This window comes from Phacochoerus africanus, chromosome 14 (assembly GCF_016906955.1).
Source record: "Phacochoerus africanus isolate WHEZ1 chromosome 14, ROS_Pafr_v1, whole genome shotgun sequence".
NCBI classification, from domain to species: Eukaryota; Metazoa; Chordata; class Mammalia; order Artiodactyla; family Suidae; genus Phacochoerus; species Phacochoerus africanus.
In genome coordinates, this window is record NC_062557.1 from 27,437,817 (window position 1) to 27,453,069 (window position 15,253).

General features: G+C 39.5%; 1 protein-coding gene across 10 annotated transcripts in view; it reads right to left on the reverse strand.

The window, feature by feature from the left end:
- Positions 1 to 15,253, reverse strand: part of SPAG9 (sperm associated antigen 9) — a 144,640-nt gene that overhangs the window by 90,854 nt on the left and 38,533 nt on the right. The gene's annotated exons all lie outside the window — the stretch shown is intronic.

Genomic DNA, 15,253 nt, shown 5'->3' on the forward strand with positions numbered 1-15,253 from the left:
TGAGCAAGGCCAGGGATCAAACCCGAGTCCTCATGGATTCTAGTCAGGTTTGTTAACCACTGAGCCACAGTGGGAACTCCAACCTTAAGTATTTTCAATTGTTTGTCTGGGTGAACCATTTTGTTGGTATTGTGCAACCAAAACAAAAAATTGGAGGCTGAGGCTGAAATAAAATTGAAAACATCACCCATAACCCTCAATTTCAAATTTGTGCTCAACAGTACTGCCTCATTATTCCTCCTGTCAACCAACTTTATATGAATTCACAAAATAGATTTGCATCACCATCAGCACCACTACAACTAACGTTCTTACACAGGACTCCCATGTACTTTATATAAACATACTTGAGCTTGACAATATACTTATCAAGAAAGCTTATTACATTCATTTCAGAGATGAGGAAACTGAAGCAAATGGGTTAATTAAATAACTTTCTGAAATTCACACAGCTAGTAAATAGCAAAACTAGGATTCCTAATGGAGGACCCAAGCCTGGGTCCAGACTGCTTTTAATTACCATGGTATTCTGCCTCTCAAGAAATACCCCTTTTAATCTGTTTTATTTATTGGAGTCTACTTTAAAATTTCATTTGGGGGAAAAAAATGGAGTACGCCTTTTTTACTTGAAACAAAAAAACCCTCTGTTCCAGAAAGAACTTAATTACAGATATTACAACTTAAAGGTATCATACTGCAAAGTAAAATACGTACCCAACTTTAATAATCATGATGAAATGCATTATTAAAACCAAAATGTGGAGTTCTCATCATGGCTCAGCAGAAGTGAATCTGACTAGTATCCAGGAGAATATAGGTTCCATCACTGGCCTTGCTGAGTGGGTTAAGGATCTGAAGTAGCTGTGAGCTGTGGTGTAGGCAGACATGGCTTGGATCCCACGTTGCGTGGCCATGGTGTAGGCCAGCAGCTTCAGCTCTGATTCAACTCCTAGCCTGGGAACCTCAATATGCTGTGGGTGAAGCCCTTTAAAAAAAAAAAAAAAAGAGATATCGCTACATATCTGTCAGAATAGCTAAAATAAAAAACAGTACACCAAGTGCTATTAAGGCACTTTCATATACTGCTGGTGAGAGTATAAACTGGTACACCCAATGTGAAAACTCTTCAGCAAGATTTAATAAAGCTGAATATCTGCCAATCCCTGTGATAAAACAAGCTTAATGCTAGGAAATATGTATACGTGTCCACCAAAAGGCATTTATTTTCAAGGCAGCACTACTTGTGCTCCAACCTGGAATCAACCCAAATATCCATGAACAGGAGTTCCCGTCGTGGCGCAGTGGTTAACGAATCCGACTAGGAACCACGAGGTTGCGGGTTCGACCCCTGCCCTTGCTCAGTGGGTTAACGATCCGGCATTGCCGTGAGCTGTGGTGTAGGTCGCAGACGCGGCTCGGATCCCGCGTTGCTGTGGTTCTGGCGTAGGCCGGTGGCTACAGCTCTGATTAGACCCCTAACCTGGGAACCTCCATATGCCGCGGGAGCGGCCCAAGAAACAGCAAAGAGACAAAAAAAAAAAAAAAAAAATCCATGAACAGCAGAATGAATAAATACATAATAAATACTACACAATAATGAGAATGAAGAAATTACCACTGTACACAACATCATGGATGGATCTCACAAACAGGATACTGAGGAAAAGAAACAGAAGCAAAAGAATACAAAATTCATATACATAAGAGAAGTAACCTAAAACTAATCTAATGTATTAGAAATCAAGAAAGTGGTTACCTTTAGGAGGAGCTAGGACCTGATGAATTTAAAGTGTACACACCCATAGTCCACCCCAGGCTAAACATAATGGGTACCTGTTCACACAAGCACTTTCTTTAGCTTGAATACTCATCATTCTTTATGAAAGTTCAACATACAGCACAGAATTTAAACAGACAATTCAGAACTACACCAAATATGCTGTCCTAATTCACCATTAAAATTTACAGGAGGATGAACAAAAATAATACCAGATTAGAGAATTATAAAAAGAAATAAAAAATTATTGCCATCATTAGAGAATAAAATGGAATTGCTCTTTTAAGGTCATGTGGGTGATATGTATAAAATAAGCCGACATGTATATCTCTCTACCCAGACTTACTATTCTTAATTATCCTACAGAAACACACCAAAGCCCAGATATAAAAGTGGATGTTCCATGCAACGTATCTTAGAGTAATTCCCAAAATGGAACTTCCTCCCAAATATGTTATTAGTTGTTTGATGAACTGAATTATGATAGTCATATAGTAGACTACAATGCAGTGACTTTGCTACTTCCAAGTTATGTTACCTTGAGTATATTAACCTCTCTGGGCCTTAGGGTCCTTATTAATGATTGAGAAATAATAATAATATATCAGAGCTGATATTAGGATTAAAGAAAGTTAATGCTTATAAAGGGAATAGAACAGTGCCTGACACACATGTGTTTTTCAAACACAATTAAAGTTAGTATTAAAATGAATGCAGTATCATCTATATGTACTGACATGGGACGGTGCCTAAAAGTGAATGGAAGGATGTTGAATCTTATTGCTCTATCTGAAATTTAAAAACATTAAACAACATATAAAATGATATCACTAAGGTGTCTACAAAGTCAAAACTGAACTGTTTTTTGTTTTTTTTTTTTTTGGTCTTTTGTCTTCTTAGGGCCGCGCCTGCAACATATGGAGGTTCCCAGGCTAGGGGTCTAATCGGAGCTGGAGCTGCCAGCCTAACACCACAGCAACACCATAGCAATGCCAGATCCGAGCCACGTCTGAGACCTACACCACAGCTCATGGCAGTGCCAGATCCTTAACCCACCAAGCAAGACCAGGAATCGAAGCTGCAACCTCACGGTTCCTAGTCGGATTTGTTTCTGCTGCACCACAATGGGAACTCCAAAACTGAACTGATTTTCTTTTCCAAACCCGCTTTTTCCCATGATCTTCTAACTCAAATAAAAATTTTGCAGCTATTCTTTTGCTCTTCTCGTTCTTCCACATTGCAATCTAAACAGCAAAATCTGACCACACTTTACCTTCAAAATAAATCTAGAGTCTGACAACTTTTTACCACTTCTATCACTCACACCATGACCTAAGATACCATCTTTTGCCTGGATTATTATAATTATCTCCTGACTAATGGCTCTGCTCTAGCCTTTGCTCCCCAGTATTCTCAAAATAGTAGCCTGGGTGGAATCAGACACTGACTGCTCAAAACGCTTCAACAAGCGGCTTCCTGTGATAGAAAGAAAGGATGGAGGGAGGGTGAGGGGGAATTCTTACAGTGACCTATAAGACCCTTCAGGATCTGATGTGTCAAGGCGCACCATTCTTTGCTCCCATGAAGAACTCCTGTCTCCTGATCCAAATGTTACAGACTGTACTGTGGCCTCCCCAAATTCTTATGTTGAACCCCTAACCAATGTAACTATTTGTAGACAGGACCTTTAAGAAGATAATTAAGGTTAATGAGATCATAAGACGGAGTCCTAATTCAATAGGACTGGTGTCCTGTTATAAGAGGAAGAGATACCAGAGCTCTTTCCCACCCCGCCCCACCCCCACACACAGAAGGCCATCTGCAAGCCAGGAAGAGAGGTCTCAGAAGAAACCAAACCTGCCAGCACTTTTCAACCTTTAAAAGTGTGAAAAAATTAATTTCTGAAATTTAAACCACCCAGTATGTGGTATTTTGTTATGGCAGCCCTCTCTTCCTCTCTTTTAGGGTCACACCTGCGGTATATGGAAGTTCCCAGGCTAGAGGTTGAATCAGAACTACAGCAGCTGGCCTACACCACAGCCACAGCAATGCCAGATCCAAACCGCATCTGCGAGCTACACCACAGCTCATGGCAACATCGGATCCTTAACCCACTGAGCAAGGCCAGGGATAGAACCCACATCCTCACGGATACTAGTTACCACTGTGCCATCAAGAGAACTCCCCCTTCCTCTCTTTTATGGCAAACTGATCTGTTTATTATTTCTATAGTTTTGCCTTTTCCAGAATGCCATATAGTTGGAATCATACTGTATGCATGCAGCCTTTTCAGATCAGCTTCTTTTACTTAGTACTACATTTCTGAAGTTCCCCCATGATAGATCACTGCTTTTTAGCACTGAACAATATTCCTGTACCTCAGTTTATTCCTGTTATCTTCATAAGTGCTACAGTCTTAAAACTATAAGCCTCAACACTCAAAGATAGCACTAAAGTTAATTTTTTTATCTACAAAAAAGTATTTTCAATTAGTATTGCTGTACATTATAAAATTCTATGCTGACAGATAATTTCCAACTTTTCACTGTTTTTAATACAAAATAAATCACAAGTCTGCTTAAATCAAGGTCTCTTGGTTTTTTACATAAATATTTTTTTACCTTTTATACTATCTAACACTTATTTTATTTTTTCAAGCAGCAAAAGATCCAGGTTAAAAGAACATATTCACCTCAAAAGGAGACTGACAACACTGCATTTTACAGCTTATTAGTCTGATGCATCACTCTTATATTCGGACTTTCTGCCTCATCTGGAACTACGTTTTTGTTTTGTTTTGTTTTGTTTTTTGTTTGTTTTTTTGTCTTTTTGTGTATTCTAGGGCCGCACCCACAGCGCATGGAGGTTCCCAGGCTAGGCGTCTAATCGAAGCTGTAGCCACTGGCCTAAGCCAGAGCCACAGCAACACAGGATCCAAGCCGTGTCTGCGACCTATACCACAGCTCACAGCAACGTCGGATTCTTAACCCACTGAGTGAACCCAGGGACTGAACCCAAAACCTCACGGTTCCTAGTCAGATCAGATTCGTTAACCACTGAGACACGACGGGAATTCCTGGAACTACGCTTTTTAAGACCTAAGTAAAACTACTGAACCACTTAAAAATAAATAATGATTTTTAAATTTCCACAAACACACCAACAACTTGAACAATACACAAAGACGTTCTAAGGTGGAATCACTAATAAAAAGACAAGACTAAAATAGGCTATTCCTCCACTTACTTATCTCTAAAACCAAACTAGAAAATTCTCTATAGTAGACTATTTCCCATTCTATATGCCTCCAAAATACTCCCTTTTAGTTGCACATTGTTTTAAATCTAATTACAATACTCTGGTAAAGCAAAAAAGAGAAATAAGTAAAGGACAACTGAACATCCAAGCCACATTGACTACCTAGACCGTATTGCAACAACACTGGATCCTTAACCCACAGAGCAAGGCCAGGGATCAACCTGCATCCTCATGGATAGCAGCTGGATTCTTATCCTGCTGAGCCACAAAAGGAGCTCTGAAAATATTGGTCTTAAATGACACATTAGATCAATGTACTTATTAGATATATATAGAACATTTTACCCAAAAGTTGCAGAAATTATGCACTCCTTTAAGTGCACATGAAACATTCTCCAGCACAGATCACATGCTAGGCCACAAAACAACTCTCAAAAAATTTAAGAACACTAAAATCATATCGAACATCTTTTCCGGAGTTCCTGCAGTGGCGCAGCAAGAACAAATCTGACTAGGAACCATGAGGTTGTGGGTTTGATCCCTGGCCTCAGTCAGTGGGTTAAGGATCTGGTGTTGCCATGAGCTGTGGTGTAGGTTGCAGACTCAGCTTGGATCCTGAGTTGCTGTTGCTATGTCTATGGGGTAGGTCGGCAGCTGTAGCTCAAATTGGACCCCTAGCCTGGGAACCTCCATATGTTGTGGATGTGGCCCTAAAAAGACAAAAATAAAATAAAATAGGAGTTCCCATCATGGCTCAGTGGTTAATAAATCCGACTAGGAAACGTGAGGTTTTGGGTTCGATCCCTGGCCTTGCTCAATGGGTTAAGGATCTGGCATTGCCATGAGCTGTGGTGTAAGTCTGGCATTGCTGTGGCTCTGGCGTAGGCTGGTGGCTACAGCTCCGACTGACCCCTAGCCTGGGAACCTCCATATGCCACGGGTGCAGCCCTAGAAAGGACAAAAAATAAATAAAATAAAAAAATAAAAAATAAAATAAGCTGTTCAATTAAAAAAATATGTATTTTCCAACCACAATGCAATGAGACTAGAAATCACCTACAAGGAAAAAAAAAAAAAAACTACCAAAATTACAGACATGTGGAAGTTAAACAACATCCTACTAGCAACTAATAGGTAATGAAGAAATCAAAGAGAAAACCAAAAAATACCTTGAGATAAATGAATATGGAGACAATGTTCCAAAATCTATGAGGCAGAGCAAAAGCAGTTCTAAGAGGGAAATTCAAGAAACAAGAAAAATCTCAAATAAGCAATCTTACCTTAGGAAACAGAAAAGGAAAAACAAAGCCAAAAGTTAACTGAAAGAAGGAAATAATAAAGATTAGAGTGTAAATAAGTGAAACAGAAAATTAAAAAAAAAAATAGAAAACATAATTGAAACTAAAACATAGGCCTTTGAAAGATGAATAAACTTAATAAAGCTTTAGCCAGACTCATCAAGAAAAAAAGAGAGGACCCAAATATATAAAATCAGAAATGAAAGCAAAGTTACAACAGATTCCACAGAAATGCAAACAATCATAAGTGACTTCTACAAACAATTATAAGCCAACAAATTAGACAACCCATAAGAAATGGATAAATTCCTGGAGTTCCCGTCGTGGCGCAGTGGTTAACGAATCCGACTAGGAACCATGAGGTTGCGGGTTCGGTCCCTGCCCTTGCTCAGTGGGTTAACGATCCGGCGTTGCCGTGAGCTGTGGTGTAGGTTGCAGACGCGGCTCGGATCCCGCGTTGCTGTGGCTCTGGCGTAGGCCGGTGGCTACAGCTCCGATTCAACCCCTAGCCTGGGAACCTCCATATGCCGCGGGAGCGGCCCAAGAAATAGCAACAACAACAACAACAACAACAACAACAAAAAGACAAAAAAAAAGAAATGGATAAATTCCTATAAACATGCAATCTTCCAAGGCTAAATCAGGAAAAACTAGAAAATCCGAATGGACCAATTACTAGTAATGAAACTGAATCAGTAATAAATTAAAAAAAAAAAACTTTTCAAAAAATAAAAGTCCAGGACCAGAGAGCCTACCAGGAGAATTTCACCAAACATTTAAAGATGATTTAGTATCTATCTTTCTCAAACTACCACACACACACACAAAATTGAAGAGAAAGAAATGCTTCTAAATTCATTTTATGAGGCCAGTATTACTGATACAAAAACTAGACAAACACACAACAACAAAAAAAGAAAGTCACAGGCCACATCCCTTATGAACAAAAATGAAAAAATCCTCAACCAAATATTAGCAAACCAAATTCAACAATACAATAAAAGAATCATACACAATGATCAAGTGAGATTTTTTTCCCCAGGGATATAAATGGTTTAATATAGGCAAATCAATCAATGCAATATACCATATTAACAAAATGAAGAATTAAAACAAATGATCATACATCTCAATAAATGCAGAAAAAGTATGACAAAATTTAACATTAATTTAGGAGTTCCCGTCATGGTGCAGCAGAAACGAATCTGACTAGGAACTATGAGGTTGCAGGTTTGATCCCTGGCCTCGCTCAGTGGGTTAAGGAGCTGGCATTGCTGTGAGCTGTGGTGTAGGTCACAGACGTGGCTCGGATCTGGTATTGCTGTGGCCGTGGTGTAGGGCAGCAGCTATAACTCTGATTAGACCCTTAGCCTGGGAACATCCATATGCTGTGGGTGTGGCCCTAAAAAGCAAAAACAACAACAACAAAAAAAACCTAAAGTCAGCAAAAGGAATGAAATAATAAACATCACAGAGGAAATAAAATAGAGATTTTTAAAAAAACAGAAAAAATCTACAAGAAACAGACGATTTGAACAGACAGATCACTAGAAACGAAATTGAACACGTTAAAAAAAAAAAAAAAAAAAGCCCACTCCCTACAAGTGCAGGACCAGATGGCTTCACAAGTGAATTCTACAAAACATACAAAGAAGAACTTACACTGATCCTGCTTAAATTCTTCCAACAGACTGAAGGAACACTCCCAAAGACATTCTATGATGCCACCATCATCCTAATACCAAAATCAGACCAAGATACTCCCAAAATGGAAAATTATGGGCTAATATCTATATAGATACAAAAATTCTCAACAAAAACTTTATTTATTTATTTATTTATTTACTGTCTTTCTGCCTTTTCTAAGGCCGCTTCTGCGGCATGTGGAGTTTCCCAGGCTAGGGATCTAATTGGAGCTGTAATTGCTGGCCTACGCCAGAACCACAGCAACGTGGGATCTGAGCCACGTCTGCGACCCTCACCACAGCTCACGGCAACGCCAGATCCTTAACCCACTGAGCAAGGTCAGGGATTGAACCGCAACCTCATGGTTCCTAGTCGGATTTGTTAACCACTGAGCCACAAGGGGAACTCAATAAAAATTTTAACAAACCAAACACCACAACACATAAAAAAAGTTCATACACCTTGACCAAGTGGGATTCATTCCAAGTTCACCAGGATGGTTCAACATATGCAAATCTATCAATGTAACAGACCACAGAAAGACTCACAGACATGGAGAACAGACTTGTTTTTGCCAAGAAGGAGGAGGGAAGGAGTGGGATGAACTGGAAGTCTGGGGCTAATAGATGCAAACTATTACATTTAGAATGAATAGATATAGGGTCCCACTATACAGCACAGCAAACTATATCCAATCTTCTGGGATACACCATGATGGAAAATAATATTTTAAAAAAGGATGTATATATATGTATGACTGAATCACTTTGCTAAGAATTGCAGAAACTGGCACAACATTGTAATCCAACTATAATAAAAATAAATGAGCAAATAGATAAATTAATGAAATGTGTAAGGAACTGGAAAAGATCCCAAAGAGCCAAAGCAATCGTGAGAAAAAAGAACAAAGCCGAGGTACCATGTTCCCTGATTTCAAACCATATAACAAAGCTATAGAAATCAGAACAGTTGTGGTACTGGCAAAAAAAGACACCTGGATCAACAGAAGAGAGAACCCAGAAATGAACCCACATTTATATTAACCTATGACAAAGGAGACAAGGATATACAATGGGGAAAATGAAGTCTCCGGGAGTTCCCGTCGTGGCGCAGTGGTCAACGAATCCGACTAGGAACCATGAGGTTGTGGGTTCGATCCCTGGCCTTGCTCAGTGGGTTAAGGATCCGGCGTTGCCGTGAGCTGTGGTGAGGGTCACAGACATGGCTCGGATCCCATGTTGCTGTGGCTCTGACATAGGCTGGCAGCTACAGTTCCAATTAGACCCCCTAGCCTGGGAACCTCCCATATGCCACGGGAGCAGCCCAAGAAATGGCAAAAAGACAAAAAAAAAAGTCTCTTCAATAAATTATGCTAGGAAAATAAGAGAGCCACATGCAAAACAATGGATCTAGACCATTTTCTTACATCATATACAAAAATAAACTCAAAATGGATTAAACACTTAAATATAGTTTTTAAACCATAAAGCTCCCAGCAGACAACTAAGGTAGTATGCTTTCACATTTGTAATTTTTTTGGGTCTATCTCCTCAAACAATGGCAACAAAAGCACAAATAAATAAATGGAGAAACATCAAACTAAAAAGCTTTTGCACAGTGATGGAAACCATCAATAAAACAAAAACGCTAGCTAGCTACTGAATGGGAGAAGATGTTTGCAAATGATATGTTGGATAAAAGGTTAATATCCAAAATATATGAAAAAATAAATTAATTAAATTAACATTTTTTAAAAAAAAAAGGGAGTTCCCGTTGTGGCAAAGTGGAAACAAATCCAACCAGGAACCATGACGTTGCAGATTCAATCCCTGGCTTTATCAGTGGGTTAGTGATCTGGCATTGCTGTGGCTGTGGTGTAGGCTGGAGGCTACAGCTCTGATTCAACCCCCAGCCTGTGAATTTCCACATGTCATGGGTACGTCCCAATAAAGCAAAAAATAAAATAATTTAAAAAAAAACCAAATACATAAAGAACTCATTTAACTCAATTATCAAAAAACCAAATGACCCAATTAAAAAATAAGCACAGGAGTTCCCATCGTGGCTCAGCAGTTAATAAACTGGACTGGTATCCCTGAGGATGCGGGTTTGATCCCTGGCCTCGCTCAGTGAGTTGGGGTTCTGGCATTGCTGTGAGCTGTGGTGTTGGTCTCAGACTCAGCTCAGATCCCATGTTGATGTGGCTGTGGTGTAGGCCGGCAGCTGTGGTTTCACTTCGACCCCTAGCCTGGGAACTTCCATGCGCCAGGTGAGGCCCTAAAACAACCAAGGGGAAAAAAAAAAAAAAAAAAAGCAAGCACAGGCAGGCCCTGAAAAGACATTTTTCCAAAGAAGACTTACTGATAGTCAACAGGCACATGAAAAGATGCTCAACATCACTAATCATCAGAGAAATGCAAATCAAAACCACAACGAAACATCACCTTACACCTGTCAGAATGGCTATTATCAAAAGCAATAGAAATAAGTGTCTGAAAGGATATGGAGAAAAGGCTCAGCCATAAAAAGAATGAAATCTTGCCATTTGTGACAACATGGATGAACCTAAGTTAAAAAGACTGACAAAGGCAAGTATCACATCATCTCATTTACATATAGATTCTAAAAAACAAGAGAAATTTAACAAAACAGAAATACAATCATAGATACACAGAATGAACTACTAGTTATCAGAAGGGATGGTAGTAGGAGGAAGAGGGAAATAGGTAAAGCATGATGAAGAGGTACAAATTTCTGGAGTCCCCAAAATGGCTCAGCGGAAACAAATCTGACTAGTATCCATGAGGAGTCACATTCGCTCCCTGGCCTCGCTCAGTGGGTTAAGGATCTGGTGGTGCTGCAAGCTGTGGTGTAGGTCATGGACAAGGCTCGGATCTGGCGTTGCTGTGGCTGTGGTGTAGCTGTGGCAGTGGCTGTAGCTCTGATTAGACCCCTAGCCTGGGAACCTCCATGTGCCATGGGTGTGGCCCTAAAAAGAAAAAAAAAGAGAGATACAAATTTCCAAAATAAATAAGTCATGGAGATGTAGTTACAACAAAGGGAATAAACTCTGTATAGTGACAGACAGTAACGACTTAACAGTGATGATATAAAAGTATCAAATCATTACACTGTACACCTAAAACTAATATTTTTAAGTCAATTATACTTTAAGAAATTTAATAAAAGCAGACAAATTTTCTTATAGTTAAATGTCTACATAAATTAGATTTAAATCTATAGAAATGGTAATCAGCTTCTCTAGCCTAAGTATATTTATATTCTTCCATCTTCCTCTCCATTCCAGTACAAGGACTTAAAGAGTCTATTTACTTGAGGCCCTTAAATGATCTATCCCATTAAAAGTAAACAAGTTTTTTCTTTTGTATAGTTACACCCAGTTGTATGATACAAATCAAAACAAGAACACTAGGAAGTTCCTGTGTGGTACAACAGGCTAAGGATCCTGAGTTGCTGCAGCTATGGCAGACTGCAACTGTGGCAAGGGTTCGATTCCTGGCCCCGGAAACTTCCACATACTGCAGGTACAGCTGGAAAAAAAAGAAAAAAAAAACTCAAAACAAAAAAATAGGAACACTAACATATCAACTACTAGTAGACAACTACATTCAAAAGAATATGATTCAAAGATAGTTCAAATATTAAATTGTCCACTTCCCCACTTATGAACTAGTAACTAAACAAGACAGGATGCCAATGAAAAATCCAAAGGATGGAGTTCCCATCATGGCGCAATAGAAATAAATGTGACTAGGAACCATGAGGTTGCAGGTAAAATCCCTGGCCTCACTGGGTGGGTTAAGGATCCGGCATTGCCGCGAGCTGTGGTGTAGGTCGCAGACGTGGCTCGGATCTGGCCTTGCTGTGGTTCTGGCATAGGCCTGCAGCAACAGCTCTGATTAGACCCCTAGCCTGGGAACCTCCATATGCCTCAGGTGCATTCCTAACAGGACAAAAGACAAAAAAAAAGAAAAGAAAAATCCAAAGGATATCTTCTGAAAGTGGTTATTCATTATACTCAACTCTAGAAAACTATGTAGGCTTTCAGACAGCCAAGGGAGAGTTCTGACTGTTTCTAGTTATGAGACTATCAGGAAATTAGCAATTAAAGATGGGGGGTGAGAAAATATAGTATTATCCACATAATGGAATATTATTCAACTTTAAAAGGAATGAAGTACTGACACATGCTAAAACATGGATGAACCTTACACCAAATGAAAGAAGCCGGTCACAAAAGAACATATATTATAAAATTTCATTTATATGAAATGTCCACAATAGGCAAATCCATAGAGACAGAAAGATTTGCAGTTGCCAAGAGCTAGGGGAAAGCCAGGAGGAATGAGGAATGAGTGCTAACAGGTATGATATTTCTTTTTAGAATGATGAAAATGTTCTGGAATTAGATAGTGGTGATGGTTGTACAACTTTATTAAAATACTAAATACCACTGAATTTTCTACCCTAAAATGGTGGATTTTATGGTATCTAAATTACATTCTTTTTTTTTTGTCTTTTTGCTATTTCTTGGGCCGCTCCCACGGCATATGGAGGTTCCCAGACTGGGGGTCTAATTGGAGCTGTAGCCACCTGCCTACGCCACAGCCACAGCAACGCGGGATCCGAGCCTCGTCTGCAATCTACACTGCAGCTCACAGCAACGCCGGATTGTTAACCCACCAAGCAAGGGCAGGGACCGAACCCGCAACCTCATGGTTCCTAGTCGGATTCGTTAACCACTGCGCCACGACGGGAACTCCTCTAAATTACATTTTTTAAAGGAGCAGAGTTATCATTCAAAGCCTATCCCTGGAGTTCACATTGTGGCTCAGTAGGTTAAGAACCCAACATAGTGTCTGTGAGGATGCATGTTTGATCCCTGGCCTTTCTCACTGGGTTGGGGATCCAGCAACCCCTATCCCAGGAACTTCCATATTCTGCAGGTGCAGCCGTAAAAAGAAAAAAAAGAGAAGAAAAGCCTATCCCTAATATAAGCATCAGAAAATTACATCTCAATTTAATACTAACCTATTTTTTAAAGGAAAAGTCAGGAAGTCAAGGGAACAAAAACAAAATCTCAACACTCAGTAAATGTCTGTTGAACAAGTGAACATTCAGTTAAGTTTTTTTTTTTTTTTTAATAGCCACATCTATAGCTTCCATCTATATGGAAGTTCCTGGGCCAGGGACTGAATCCAAGACGCAGCTGCCACTTTCGCCACAGCAGCTGCAGCTGCATCGCCAGATCCTTTAACCCAGTTCATGGGGCTGGGAATCAAAGTCGTGCCCCCACAGTGACCCAAGCCACTGCAGTTGGATTCTTAACCCACTGTACCACAGTGGGAACTCTTTCGGTGAAGAGATTTAAAGCAATAGTAACAATTAACCAGAGTAACCCTATAGTAATTTTTAAAACCAGATGAGAATACAAATCATGAATGCTATATTTTCATTGAAGTTTTCTGACCTTCTCTTCCTCAGAGTATTCACAGTAGAAAGAATAAGCAGATGGTTGCTAAGTTTTAGGTACCTTGCCTCAACACTGTGGAAAACCATGTACAATCTTAGTAGGCTGTTAGGCTGGGGCAAAGACTGGCCAGATATACTAAAGCAGTTTCTCTTCTTCCTGGGACACATAGCTAGACTACATATCCCAGTCTCTGTAAGTGAGTTTCTGATTGAGTGAAGGAGAAGCAAAAGTTATGTGTGCTACTCCTAGGCCTGGCCCAATTAAGAGCCTTCCACATGGGGGTTCCTGCTGTGGCTCAGTGGAAATGAATCTGACTAGTATCCATAAGGATACTGGTTTGATCCTGGTAAAGGATCCAGCACTGCCTTGAGCTGTGGTGTAGGTGGCAGACATGACCTGGATCCCGAGTGGCCTGTGGCCATGGCTGTGGCTGGCAGCTGTAGCTCCAATTTAACCCCTAGCCTGGGAACTTCCACATGTTATGGATGCAGCCCCAAAAATCACAAAACTTCCACACGCAATCCTCCATTCTCTGTCCTCTTCCTCCACCTCAATGTAGGTGAGTATAAGAAACTCGGAGGAAAGCTGGAAAGGGGATATGTGTCTCCAAGGGAGCCACTCATGTATCAGAAACATCTAATATAAACTTCACATGAACAAGAAATAACATACAATATTTGAGTCACTGTACATGTTTTCATGGCTTATCTGCTACAGCAATAAGCTTTACCTTACTCATACATTAGCATAATAAACATGCATTTAAAAACACTTAAAAGTCATCCTAAATTATCGAAGGTGTGTTACCTCATGATGCTTAATAGTTTAGGTCTTTGTTATTCTGGATGATTTTCTGAATGTTACTTTGGCAATTATTTTCTCCAACCTAATACCTCCTGCAAGTACCTCGACAGAAACTATGACTTCCCATATTTCATGTTTTCTTATCTACACTGTGATTCTAAATATTAGTACTATATTTTTAGCTATATGAGTTAACCACCAAGATCATATAATACAAATTCAGAACTTAGCACTCTTATACTTACATCAGTACAACAACGTAGTCAATGGATTCAGTTTTCTTAAGACCTAAGTCACATGAGATGATACAGTGTTTTAACTGAAAAGTACCTTTAAATGCTGGGAAGAGCTGTATCTTCAAAGTCCTGAATGCCACTAATCCGTCAGGGGAAAAGAAAAGGGAAGTAGAAGGGAAGGGAAAGCGGGAAAAGAACGGCCCATCTGGGCAAAGATGATAGACATCCCCGAAAACATCAAATATCATAAAGTTAACTTACATCTATACTGTTGTATGATACCAAAATGTTTAGATAAGGAAAGATCATTTCTTGTTTTATGGTTCCCATGTGAACACAATCCTCAAAATAATCTCAGGGAAAATTCTAAAATCATTTAATTTTACTCAAACTAGCCACAACCTGAGACTAACTTGAAATAAACAAGATTCTGTTCATCCTTCCTATCCCAAAACAACAGATAACTAACCTGCCATTTTTTTTAACCTACTATAATATTCTAGGGGGAAAAAATCAAATCAAGGCATTAAAAAAGAAAAAGAGTGGAGGGGCAAGATAAAAGAAGAATCAAAAGACTAATTCGAAATGTTCCCACTCTAATAGCTAATGAAGATACTTCAGCCTTGTTTTAAATGCTCTTTTGCATTCATCTTTCCAAAGAGCAAGAGGGTATGATTAAGGCAGGATGAGCCACCTGCTC